This window comes from Ziziphus jujuba, chromosome 6, assembly GCF_031755915.1.
Source record: "Ziziphus jujuba cultivar Dongzao chromosome 6, ASM3175591v1".
In the NCBI taxonomy this organism is placed as follows: domain Eukaryota; kingdom Viridiplantae; phylum Streptophyta; class Magnoliopsida; order Rosales; family Rhamnaceae; genus Ziziphus; species Ziziphus jujuba.
In genome coordinates, this window is record NC_083384.1 from 1,502,527 (window position 1) to 1,517,500 (window position 14,974).

The window sequence follows — 14,974 nt, forward strand, 5'->3', positions numbered from 1 at the left end:
TATCATGGCATTATTACACACACAATACATACATGCATGCTTATTACATATATATATATATATATATATGTATATATGACTAGTGCCAGCTGGCAAGCTAGTTGTTGCTTTTGAACTTCGACAAGAGTACTGTCCGAATTTCAGGGAAATCACCATCAGTAATTGATACATGGGTGAAACATCCATCATAGCTGCTAGAGTTTTGATTAGGAGGCAGCTTTTGTATACCTCCATTAAACGCTAGCGGGTGCACGAACTTCAGTGTATACCTACATTTCAATATCATAAGAACATATAAATACAATTATATATGTCTCACAATGAATTTTTTTTGTTTTTTTTTGGGTTAAAATGACTAATAATGAATTTGATCAAACTAATAAACTAATAGTATATATTCATATGATCATGTTTCTAAAATCTAAATGCTAAATGCATGCATGTATGATTATATATATAGAGACAGACATAGAAGTAAACCAGTAAAATATTAACTTAAATATAATATATACTATTTAAGCTAGCTTAATTATATAGTTACTCGATTTTTTTGGGACATTGGTTGTATTGTCCCACGCCACAATCCATTGAATCTATCTTTGCTTATCATTCATGCCATCATAGACAAAGCACCCTGATGAATGAGCAAGTAATTCATCAATGCCGAGATGAAGTAACAAATGCCCACTATACGAAAATAGTGATCTATCAATACTAATTACTCGAAGTTAAGCAGGAAAAAAAAAGTGTTTATGAAAAGAAAGCTACGATATTGAAGTTAAAGCGTCGACTAAAATACAAATATATATGATGCTTTCAGAAAAGGCTGAAGATAAAGTGTCACTTAATATAACAAAACTAAGTGACGCTTTTTTTCGATGTCACTAGATAGATGATTAAAAACATTAGCTGACGTTTTTACGAACAAAGCGTCGAAAAAATTGGTAAATATTGGGCGATATTTTTGTAACAAAAGTGTCGACTATTATAATTTTATTTTGTAATTTATACTTATTTTATTTAATTTTAGAAGTGTGAAGAAGAATAACTATATTAAAGAAGCATATAATAATTTTTTTTATTTATGAATAAAAAGCTTAGGCAACAGTGATGTAAGCAAAAACATCGGTTTGTGTATGTAATTTTAACATTATCTTGCATTTTATATTTTATATAAATGAATCTAAATATTGAATATATTAATTAGAAACACATAGAAAAATAATTAATTTAAAAAGATAAAATTCTTTTGATGAGAAAAGCATCGCCTAATGCTTTGATATTTTAAAAAAAAAAAAATTGAAACTCCTTAATTTAAAAAACAAGTTAGTTAATATTGCAAAAATTAATTAAGTTAAAATTGCAAAAAAAAAAATAAAAATAAAAATTGCAAAAAAAAAAAGAAGTAAACATTAGTTAATATTTTTAATTTTACTTCATATTGCTAATTAGTATGTTAAACTATACCACCAAGATCTTCCCACACTATGTTTAACCTTTTAAACACAACCATTGAATTAACATAAAATTCTTTGTTCTACAAAACAGATAATAAAGTGACAGCAGGAGTCTTGGTTAAGCGACACACTGCTCTACTTACGTTTTTACAAGCCAGGTATACACAGATATCTCAAGCCCTATTTTTGTATATTATGTACCATGTTAATTCATTAACCACATATTTTCCAATTTATCTATGTATATATATTTACATAATTATATACATATTAATCAAACTTGAAAAAGAAATAGGTGATGTTTTTATGCAAAAGCATCAGCTATTATTACTTTTGCTGACGCTTTTAATTAAAAGCGTCAACTTTTCTTCTTCTTTTTTTCTTTTTCCTAAGAATTGCTTTATTTTTCTCAAATTTGAATTGTTTAATAGATAGCTCCGAATTTTAAAAAAATAAAAGCAAAACTTAAAAAAAAAAACAAAAGAATAATCAAAGCCACTGCTTTTGACTAAAAGCTTTGGCTATTATCACTTTGACCAATGCTTTTAGTTAAATGCGTAAGCTTTTCTTCTTCATCTTCTTCTTCTTTTTTTTTTTTGTTTGAATGGTTTTTTAATTTTGTCAAAATTGGATTGGTTAAAAGCTAGTTTCATGCAAAATAATCAAAAGAGAAAAAAATTAAAATAAATATTTGCATAACAAAATAATATTTCAAATAAATTACATATTAACTCATGTAATATTTTTACAATTTGGTCAATTATTTTTTAAGTTTTACTTTTATTTTTCTCAATTCAAATTCTTTAATAGATAGCTCCAAATTAAAAAAAAAAAAAAGAACAAAAGCAAAACTTAAAAAAAAGAAGAAAAAAGAATCAAAGCCAACGCTTTTAACTAAAAACATTGGCTATTATCATAGTGGCGAACGCTTTTAGCTAAAATCATCAGCTTTGGTTTGTTTTTATCTTTTATTTTTTATTTTTTTGAATGGTATTTTAATTTTGTCAAAATTAGATTGTTTAAAAGATAGCTTCGTGCAAAATAATTAAAAGACAACAAAATTAAAATAAATATTTGTGTAACAAAATAATATTTCAAATAAATTAAATATTAACTCACGTAATATTTTCACAATTTGGTTAACTATTTTTTAAGTTTTGCTTTTATTTTTCTCAATTCAGATTGTTTAATAGATAGCTCAAAAGTTTTTTTTTAAAAAATAAAAAAAAGAATCAAAGCCAACGCTTTTAACTAAAAGCGGTGGCTATTATTATTTTGGTGGACACTTTTTGCTAAAAGCGTCAGTTTTGCTTCATTTTTTACTTTTGCTTTTTTTTGTTTGAATGGTCTTTTAATTGTTTAAAAGATAGTTTCATGCAAAATAATTACAAGACAACAAAATTAAAATAAATATTTGCATAACAAAATAATATTTCAAACAAATTAAATATTAACTCATGTAATATTTTTACAATTTGGTCAACTATTTTTTAAGTTTTGCTTTTGTTTTTCTCAATTTGGGTTGTTTAATAGATAGCTCCAAATTTAAAAAAAAAAAAAAAACAAAACTTTTAAAAAAAAAGTAAAAAGGAATCAAAGCCAACCCTTTTAACTAAAAGCGTTGGCTATTATCATATTGGTAGACGCTTTTAGCTAAAAGCGTCAGCTTTGCTTCGTTTTTTATCTTTTATTTTTTTTAATGGTGTTTTAATTTTGTCAAAATTAGATTGTTTAAAAGATAGCTTCGTGGAAAATAATTAAAAAACAACAAAATTAAAATAAATGTTTGCATAACAAAATAATATTTCAAATAAATTAAATATTAACTCATGTAATATTTTTACAATTTAGTCAACTATTTTTTAAGTTTTGCTTTTATTTTTCTCAGTTTGGATTGTTTAATAGATAGCTCAAAATTTGAAACAAAAAAAAAAAAAAATCAAAGCCAATACTTTTAACTAAAAGAGTTGGCTATTATCACTTTGGCGGACGCTTTTTGCTAAAAGCGTCAGCTTTGTTTTTTATGTTTGTTTGAATGGTCTTTTAATTTTGTCAAAATTGGATTGTTTAAAAGATAGCTTCATGTAAAATAATTAAAAGACAACAAAATTAAAATAAATGTTTGCATAACAAAATAGTATTTCAAATAAATAAAATATTAACTCATGTAATATTTTTACAATTTGGTCAACTATTTTTTAAGTTTTTCTCAATTTGGATTGTTTAATAGATAACTCCAAATTTTTTTTTATAAAAAAAAAGAGCAAAGAATTAAAAAAAAAAGAAAAAAAGAATCAAAGCCAATGCTTTTAACTAAAAGCATTGGCTATTATCACTTTGGCGGACGCATTTAGCTAAAATCGGCAGCTTTGCTTCACTTTTTTTTTTTTTTTTGTTTGAATGGTGTTTTAATTTTGTCAAAATTGGATTGTTTAAATGATAGCTTCATGCAACATAATTAAAAGACAACAAAATTAAAATAAGTATTTGCGTAAAAAATAATATTTCAAATTAATTAAATATTAACTCATGTAATATTTTTACAATTTGGTCAACTATATTTTAAGTTTTCCTTTTATTTTTGTCAAATTCAGATTGTTTAATAGATAGCTCCTACTCTTAAAAAAATAAAAGCAAAACGTAAATAAATAAAAAATTATGGAAGAAAAGATGAAACTTTTAACTAAAAACGCTGGCTATTATCACTTTTGCCTATGCTTTTGTTTAAAAGCGTCGGCTTTTCTTTTTCTTTTTCTTTTTTTCTTTTGGTTTGAATGGTATTTTAATTTTGTCAGAATTGGATTGTTTAAAAGCTTTTTTCATATGCACAAAATTTTGTTTATATATATAGATAAATTAGGAAATAAGTTATTAGTAAATTAGCACAATACATAAGATATAAAATGGGGTATTTGACCCATTACCTCTATTGGAAGCCTCTTAAGGATATATACCCACACTTTTATGATGTTTTTTGTTTTACTCTTTAATATCCATTTTACCCTTAGTAAAACTTACAAATGACCTGCATATCCTATATTTTACCTTTTCCTTTGTCCAATTTTCTTAAAAACACCACCATTCTTTTTTGAAAGTTTTCATTCAAAACAAACAAAAACCCACTTTTCCCTTCGTCTAGTATTCATCGTTCCTTTTTGAATTCAAAACAAACAAAAATCCTTACTTTCTTCCCTTTGTTTTTACTTTTAGCTTTCACTATTCTCCCTCAAAAAGCATCCTCAGGTAAGCATCTGTTTTTTATTTTTTATTTTTTGTTATTGTTTGCTGTGTGTATATATATGTATATTGTAGAATTGGTATTTACATAATATACTTTGAATTTTCTAAGTATATGACATTTTCTAAGTACTTTGTAACACATTTAGGATTGAAAATTTTATAAATTAATATTAAATTAAGTTTTTTGCATGGAAGTTATTATAAACTAGGTTTTAGGATAAATTGATATTGGGTATTAGTAGGAAATGAAGAGACAAAAAAAAAGGGACCGGTTTGATCGGAAAAGGTGGTCGGAGGTGGGAGTTACGACCAGGTTGGGAGTCGAATGCGAGAACTGATTTTGCTGAGTTCGGGTCGACCCAAGGGGAGGTTGAAGGAGGAGCCAACGACCTGTCGTCCGCACTAGATGATATGTCATTCATGTCATCCAAGTCAGATGACATGTCGTTTGTCTTGAACAACATGTCGTCTGGCCTGCACGACATATCGTGTGATGATGTCACCGATGACATCAGTAATTTTTCTTTTTTTTGGGTTCAAAAAATATTAAAATATGTAGTTTGTAAAAGTTTATAATTTTTTAAAAAATTATAATTATTTTTTTGTTTTATCAAATAATTTACCAATAATTAATCTCTTAAATTATGTCCGAAATTGTTTTTTGCTTTCAAATGAGAAAACAATAATTTGAAGGGAAATTTGGCAATTTAGCAAAAAGAACTTGTGAACAATATTGAAGAGAACAATAATTGGTGATTTAGCTAATAAGAACTTGTATAAAATATTGAAGAAAACAATAATTTCAATTTAGCACACAAGAAATCTTGAACAATATTGAAGTTCCATGATTTATAAGGTAATCAAACACGCATATGATATAATAGTTGTAAGTAGAAATCCAAACACAAATAACTGTATAGAAATTAAAGAAAATGAAGAAAAAAATACATAAGTGTAATTTGTTTTCTTTCCTTTTTAACCATGGGAATGATTTTCAGGGAAGAACTTTTTAAACTTTTTAGAAAAGCTTTAAAATCAAAACCAATATAGTTTTTTTGTTGGTCAATTAGACTATCTCTTAATGAATATGGTACATTGATATGCATTGTTTTGATATTTTTTCATTCGTTTTATAAGATTCATGTAAGATTCATATATGTGATAGAAAAAGGTAGTATAATTTCATTGAATATACATAAATAAATGTGTTTGATCAATTTTTATGCTATTTAGCTGATTCATACATAGTCATATACATACATATGTATATGTACATATATATATATACTTTAAATGTGGATGAAAAATTATTAGTGTTGGAAATTTAAATTTATATGTTTATTTTGTATTGGTTTGAATTATGTATATTTTCTATTCATAATTTGGTTTGATTGGTGTTGTCACTTTACATTTATAGGCTGTACTTTAGAATGGCACCAAAGAAGAACTTGTGATCTCAATCAAAGAAGGGAGGTAAGAAGCTGCAAAACAGAAGATGCGGTGAAAGCACATCACCAAGCGTCGACGAACTTCTAGGCAGCAATCTCAATCTGAGAAGGAGAGCACCCAGCTTATTCCTCCAACCAACCTTCCAGTCAATATTCCAATCTTGTCTCCCTTATCTAAGATGGTAAGTTTTATATTCTTTTACAAAGCTTGTTATGTTGAATGTGGGATTTGGTTTAAGTCCTAGCTCATTTATGTTTGACTATATTTATTATAAATATGCAAAATTATGAGATTTTGATATATATTTTTTAAGTTGGTGAGGTTTATATCAGTTTTATTAATAATATGTCTTTAACTATTTAATCATGAATGTGGATATTCAAAATAAACTTCGCCCGATGGCCTTTGATAATTGCTGATAGGCCATCGGAATTTTTTTTAGTTTATTGCATCTTGATTACCAATGGCTTCATCGGTAATACCACTAGTGCAAAAATGTTAATACATATGTATTAAGATTGGCTTGAACATATTATTGTCAAGTTGGGGGTGGAAAAATAGTGTATGACAAAATAGTTGCCTTCCATTCCATTTATGTAAATTATTTTGCAGGCCAATGAAGCTTCAAGTTGGAAGGAATGAATTTTCAAGGATGTAGATATATTTAAAGCTAGGGTGCATTCTTTTGGGAACCCAATGGAAGCAAATGTAGTAATTAAAAGTGTGCTCATGGTTGATCAACTGAATTTGTACAGTCAGACATTTGGACCATTGCTTGAATTGAAGAACCTTAGGTTCTCTGGTCACTTAGTTCATAACCTAGTATGTAGAAAAGTTGTGTCCAATGATCCTAAGGTGTTTGAGTTGAACTTTGGTGGATTTGGAGTTTGGTTTACGAAATGGGAATTTGCACTCATTACCAGCTTAAACTTTTGTCGGTATCCCTTTGATTTTGATTTGTAAAATAGTAAATCAAAGGAGTTGTGTAAGGTTGCTCCAAGGTAAATATGACTTGAAACCACCCAAGTTGGAAAGAATATTCAAAAATACACATTTTGGGGATAATTAGGATGCAATGAAGATATCTCTGCTATATTTCCTGGTTCATGGCTAATAGAAAGTTTGTTGAATTGGTTGATTATATCGAGCTTTTCAATTCCTTTCCTTGGGGTATTTTGAGCTACAAGGAGACGATAGAGTCGGTGTACAATGCATTCCAGCATAGAGGAGAAGAACTAAAAAAAAAAAAAAAAAAAAATCACGCATCTAAAAGGTTTCCCTTTGGTGTTTCAGGTATATTTTACCATCAAATAGAAATTTAAGGTTTATTTAAAAATTATACTTGATCACCTATATTTTATATTTTGTAGGTATGGGATTTTGAAGCCTTTCCAGATTTTGGTAAACAATTTGGTGAGTGATGGGAAACTAGTTATCCTAGGATTGTTGGATGGCATTTAACAAGTCCACCAAATCATAGAGCTATGAATTCTTGGTTCACCTCAAATAGCAATGTAAGGCAAACTTAATTCTACTGCATGTTGTACCTAATTTAAGATTGTCATACCAAATTCAACTTGATTGCTATTTCATTAAAGTTACATTATATATTTTATTTTGATATAAATTTTTTTGTTTTTCATTTTTCTTTGTTTATTTTTTTTCTTTATTAATTTCATGCAGTATGGTGTGCATTGGAGGTTAGATGCTATCGAAGATGAGGCAAATATGGATTATTGGTGAACATTAATAGTTAACATACATGTGGTTTGGTATGCAGAACCACCACTTGTTAAGTTGATAGCATTCAAGGTAGTTGTTGGTGGTCAAGATGCAGCCAAAGATGAAAAGCATGCTAGTGCTCCACCAAATGATAATGTAAGTTTATGCAACTATTACATTCAAAATATATATTATATAAGTTGATGAATGTTGTACTAATATATATTTACTTGTTTTCGAGTACTGATGTTGATTAGATTAATTGTGTGGAGGGAAAATTGGATGAATTAAAGAAATATATGGCTGACAAATTTGATGAAGTGAAGCAGGAGATAACTGTTTGAAGCATGATGCTTGGTTCTCTTATTGACTAACTAAAGTATTAGGTATCATTTTACACTAATTCATAGAATAAGGTTATAAAACTATAGGGGTGATTGCATGTTTTCATAAATTATACTTTAGGTGTTACATTATTATCGAATTCTATACTTTTATATAGAGATGACTTTTTGTTAGTTTTTGGAAACCACAAAATAACCATTATGCTATGCAGGCTGAACATAAAGTGCATACACAGTTACCTCCCTCTTTGGTGCGATGGTCATCCCCATTGGCATCGTCTTATGGCGAGCAAGGACGAATGGATTCTGCATAAGAAAAAGAATATGATACTCCAATGGACGGTGCCAATGGTAAGAAAATAGATGAAGATTGTAAAGCATCACTCAATCCTATCGTACCTAATGGACCCCATATAGATGATTCATGGGCTTTGGTGTCGTACACTCATGGATATTAGCCATTGTAAATTGGATGGGATAATAACACTTTAGTCGATAGTCCACAACATGAGGCATCCGTGGAACATGAGAGTGAAGTGGAGCCTGTGATGCACGACCCTTTTTTAGCTATACATACATTTCCACAAATAAACTGCCCCAGGCTAATTATTGTAGATGATTCTACACAATAATTATGATCATAATTATGATGGAGAAAATGTCAATTTAAGTTGAATGGATTCAAAAGGATGTTACTGCATGGAGCGAAATTATAAATTCTCCCATTTTCATCCATTAAACAATATTTAAGTACTTGAAAAGTATGTTTTAAACTGTCAAGTTCTAGATATTTAGTTACCGAGATCTGATTATGAGTTTTTAAAAGGTAATTATCAATTTGAGATGTTGTTCCTAAAGGGCCTAATGAATTCTTAATTGGAGGATCTCTTTTAATTGATTCTTTTATTACATTGTAATATTTTACATAATTGAATGGACCCATTTGAAAACAATTAAACGATGACAAAATTATCAAAGATTGAGATTCTTTACTTCTATTCAACAATGTACAAATAGTTCCTTGATTTTGGCTAAGTGATTGTCGAATCCTTTCCTTGGAATAAATAGATTAAAATGGATTGGTACGGTTTGACCTATTATCAGAGATCAATCTTGAGCCTAACGGACCATTCCTTTTTCTGATATATGAAATATGGGATTTCACTAAGTTTATTCTTAAGAAATCTCGAATCAGACCATTTGTCCTCACTTCAACAAAGGAAGTGTGGACCTCTTCGATAGAAGAAGTTTTTTTGTCTTGGTCCCAATTCAACACTAAACAAGTCTGAACTAATTGAATGCCTGTGCTAGAAATTCCCCGAATTGATTTGCCATTTCCATAAAGAATATAATTTACAACTTTAAGTTCTAGATTATCAATCTGCCTGCTTGATGTCTTATATTTAAAGTGATTCGTGTATCTACTCCAATGATACTATTGTTCTATACCATTATGGAATAAGATTCGGGTAAATATGCACTTCCTCGAGAATGAAAAAAAAATCGATCTACTTTCATTTGGTATTTTGGCTTAAATTTTTAACTCATTGATAGTCAAGCAAATCCTCTTTTTTGAGGATTGAATACAACCCTATCATCCCATATTTAGTAATTCCTGAAATTTTTCTTCTGTATTGAGGATCATCAGTATAATCAAAAATAATATTTCTATGAAAAATACCATTTATCAGTATTTCGATCGAAATAGTGGGATGAGGCATTAGTTATTTCTCTCGTTTTTTAATCCACTGGAATGGAATGATGAATCTATTTCATCATTTCTTTGCCAATAAAAATAAATCAAAATTCTCGTGTAGAATGGAAGGAAATATGAAATTGCAATGACCTTTATATATGATTCGATTAAATTCTGAATAATCCGAAATGATACTTTCTTTTTTACCAGAAAGACCCAAACTAAAAAATCTGTGTTTTACTTTATCATTATTTATTGGATTTCCAGAAAGGCTAGAAAACATTTTTCCTTCAGCAAAAATAAAATGAACATTCGTTTGATCTTGATCTTTGTGGGGTGAAAGGGGGATGACACTGGATTGGCATGAACCTCCTGACAATATCCATAAATGACTTGCTTTTTGGTAAGAGATGGACATTACTATATGTAAATTCTGATGCATGGTATACATTGGTATTCTAGTGCATTTCTCCCTCTGAGTCATAATAAATATGTTTGCGAACCTTTTCTTTAAAATTTAAAGTGTATGATCCCACACAAATTTCAGCAATAACTTGTTCGGATTCTACACATTGATTATTTTAAACTAAAATAAAACTTTTTGGTGGAATAGTCACGTTATGTATAATATCTTCACTCTCAATAGTTACATACAAGTTTATATAATATAGAAAAGCAGGATGCCCATGACGTGTACGTGTAGGATGAACCAATTCTTGATTGAATTTTATTTTTCCATTAGAAGGGGCTTGTACATGTTTTGCAGTACCCCCTGTGAATACCCCACCGATATGAAAAGTTCTTAATGTTAGTTGAGTGCCCGGTTCCCCAGTAGATTGACCCGCAATAATACCTACAACTTCTCCCAATTCGACTAGGTCGTCATGAGTAGGGCTCCGACCATAACATAATCGGCAGATCCAAGGCGTGCTCTTACAAGTAAAAAGAGTGCGAATATATATTGGTTGTGTTTGAAAGGTTATGAATCGATTGACAAGTCCAATCCTAATATCTTGATTTCAGATGGAAATACATCGAGGGCCTATATATATATCGTCTGCTAATACAGGACCAATCAATGTTTGGATAAAAATTCTTTCTGGCATCATCCTATTACGAGGACTCACAGAATACTCTGGGTGGTGCCACAATCTGTTCTATGTACAACAATGTGTTGAACTACTTCAACAAGTCTGCGTGTAAGATATCCAGCATCTGATGTTCGTATAGCAGTATCCATAACTCCTTTGTGAGCTCCATAACAAGAAATGATATATTCTGTTAAAGACAATCCTTCATGTAAATTGCTTTGAATAGGTAAATCAATCATTTGTCCTTGTGGATCCGACATCAACCCTCTCATACCTACTAATTGGTGTAATTGAGATGCATTTTCTCTAGCTCCCGAAAAGAACATTATATGGACCGGATTAAAAGGGTCTGTCATCCTAAAATTAGGATTTATTTCTTATCGCAAATAGTCACTTATAGCATACCATATCTCAATAGATTGTCGTAATTTTTCTACCACATATACATTCCCATAATAATGGTGTTTTTCCAAAATCAAATCTTGTTGTTCAGCATCTTGGAGCCATCCCTTAGAAGGTATTGTTAAAAGATCATCAATTCTTAACGAAATGGATATAGCGGTGGCTTGTCAGAACCCCAGAGTCTTTACTTGATCCAAGATGTGTGATGTATATACCATTCCAAAATGGTCTATTAATCTACTAATAAGCCGTTTAATGGCAGTTCCATCTATCACTTTATTGTGAAAGGTCAGATTAGCTAGTTCTGCCATAAATATCTCCATATTCCGCTGAGTAGGGTTCGCCAATGGGTTTGAGTCAATGATTGGAAAACTTCCTTTTCTTGATCTTGATTTGCATAGAAATTTAGGAACTATGGTCCTACTTGAATCGGAGAGACTTGAATTGACACTGGTGTCATAGAATTTCAATATTTTAAACTATGATGTATGGTAGGTGTAGAAATTTTGTTGAAATGAGTTAATTACCGAACCTAGCCACTGAGGCCGAATCCAAAGTTTTTTATTTGTGAGCATATACATTAAGCTATTTTCTTGGTACGTACTTAAAAATATAGGAACTAAGCTAGCACATCCAATGCATGGCCACTCATGGTCTATTCACATCTGGCCAATTTTTCAATGGCACTAGACAACTTATAATGTATAATGGGCAGCACCATGATTGCTCCAATGGCACTGAAAATGTTCCATACCCACCAGATGTTAGCATTGGAAAGCGGTGTTCTCAGCATTGATTAGTCATTTGCTCATTCATCAGGGAGCTTCGTCTATGATGGCGTGAATGATAATAGAAGACCGATTCAATGGATTGTGGCATGCAACAATACAATCAATGTCCTGCGTATTTTGCTGGTGCTTAATGTTTTCCGATTATACCAGAAATCTTATAATTATAAGAACATGTTATAATTGGATTTATTAGATTGTTTTATCAACAATGTTGGGTCAGAACCCCCCTTTGACTCTGCGCCAATGATTTTTTTATTATTAGTGAACAATAATTGAATAATTCCTTCATATTCATAGAGATAGAGGACATAATTCACATGGATATAGTAAGTCTTGCTTGGGCTACTGTAATGGTAGTCTTTACATTTTCCCTTTCACTTATAGTATGGGGCAGAAGTGGACTCTAAAAGTACTGCTAATTGAATTTAGGAACCAAATTGTATCAATTTTTTTTATAGGTTTTCTTGCAAAGCCTTTTTTTATTTTAATTTCACTATTTAAATTAAAATTCCATTTTGAAATATAAATAAAAAACATCTTCATTTCGAAACGGTGTTTGATTCTAGTGGAGTAATGGATTCTATGAATAATATATGAACTCTTTCAATCAACAAATATTGCAATTATTCCCATGTTTGTATTTCAAAAGGAATACAAATGGTAGGAAATTGATTCCAAACGTATTCTTCATAACTTTTCTATTTCGATGACCCGACTCTTACCAAAGTTTTATATGGGCCATGGGAAAGAACGGAACCTTTTTTTTTATTTTGTTTTATTTCTTCTACTGTTCAAAGAGAAAAGAAATATGTTATTACATGGATACATATTTTTTATGGGAAACAACATAGTGGTTGTCCAACGAGATACTACAACTCCACATTATAAAATATTGTCTTGGACGAGTCACATATTGCGCACTTACCGCTTGTTTTATTATGTGGTTTATTATACAATACAATGACAATACTGTATCTTCAGACAGTAAACTCTATACAACACAATGACAATACTAGATAGTATGGTAGAAAGAAAAATATGAATCTTTCTTTCTACCATACTATCATCGCTCATAAAATACTGCTGATTCTATTTTGTTCATTTCATTCATTTAATAGCGAAATTGGAATCCTCTTCATTTTATTTCTTTTCTTCAATCATTGATAAGAACTAAAAAGTCAAGTTTAATTCAAATTAATTGCTCTGACTTACCGTTTTTACGTATATCATAAGTAAAAAAGAAGTAGGAACTAGAATGAACAAGGCAGTAGCAATAAATGCAAGAATATTGACTTCCATAATTTCATCATTTCATTTTTCTTTAATTGGCAATAACTTGGGATTTAATCCAATAGAGATGATAAATCCTTCATCTGTAAATTCAATGGGATGAATTACATCTCGATGTAATTGAATCGGATCAATATCATGAATAACAATATCAAGGCTATCAAATCGATTCATCGCTAAGAATGGAACAGTATAACATAGGAAGATCTATTATCCATACCGACTTTAAAGGTTGATTCCTAATCCAATAAAAAATTCCTTTAAATTAATTTAAATTTCAAATTTAAAATTTGATTTATCATTCTTTTCCGTTCTTTTTTTTTCTATAACTTACCGCCTTCCTCGTACAATCATCTAATGGAGTATCATCTAACCGCTGTTACATTGACCTTACTGTTGATTTTAACCAAACCCAAACAAACAATCAAAATGAAAAAAAAGAGGGATCTAGTTGGGAATGAAATTCAACTATTTGTACTCCCTTTCATGCAAAAATGGAGAGATAAATTGGTGTATTTTTGTTATTTTATTGGATTTGGATCCATCGGGACTGATGGAGCTCAAACCCATAGCTTCCGCCTTGACAGGGCGATGCTCTAACCAATTGAACTACAATCCCAAGAAAATAACATAATAAAATAAAGTGTACAGTATACCTATTCTTAATGGTTTCATTCAAACCCTTTCGATTTAGATTTTAGATTAGAATTGTCATGTTGGAACGGAGAAGTGAGTGATATATTTCTATCCATATGGATATGCACTTTAGCCAAAGCGACGTGGATTACTAATAATCTTTTCGTTGTTGCCAAATCAATTGGATAATCAATCTTTCAATGAAAAAGTCTGTTTTTTATTTTATTTTACTCTTGTCCTTAGCCTTTACACTTACCGATCCTGATATGAATCTAGATTGTTAGAAAAATCAGAATTTGTTGGAAAAAAAAAAAATTAAATAGAGTAACTAAATAATGGTAGATATATAAAAAAAATTTACTTTTTTTTTGTTGGGATCGAGCATTTCAGGAAAACAACAAATGGGTTATATCATGGTGGATCGGTGAATTATTAGGCCAAGCTAGATTTGAACTAGCGGAGGCATATTGCCAACGAATTTACAGTCCATCCCCACTAACCGCTCAGGCATCGACCCATGACCGTAAGAAGCAATTTCATGCTCATTGCTAATCCATGATCAACTTCCTTTCATAGAACCCTACCCCCAGGGGAAGTCGAATCCCTGTTGCCTCCTTGAAAGAGAGATGTCTTGAACCACTAGATGATGGGGGCATATTTGCACCGCCATCATACTATGCTCATAGTATGAATAGTTTTTTAAAATTGTCAATATACAATATAATATAATGGGAATGGTATGATTCAATACAAAGGATAGCACTTTTCGTTGAGTAATTGGTCTACCATAAAGGGGGGTTAAACCCCATTCTTACACTTTCATTCATCGATTTACTCATTGTTAAGATCAGGCGGG

At 30.1% G+C, this 14,974-nt stretch overlaps 1 pseudogene; it reads right to left on the minus strand.

Moving 5' to 3' along the window:
* Window positions 1-8,416: 8,416 nt before the first annotated feature.
* On the minus strand, window positions 8,417-11,712 carry LOC125419350 (DNA-directed RNA polymerase subunit beta''-like; annotated as a pseudogene).
* Window positions 11,713-14,974: the final 3,262 nt, after the last annotated feature.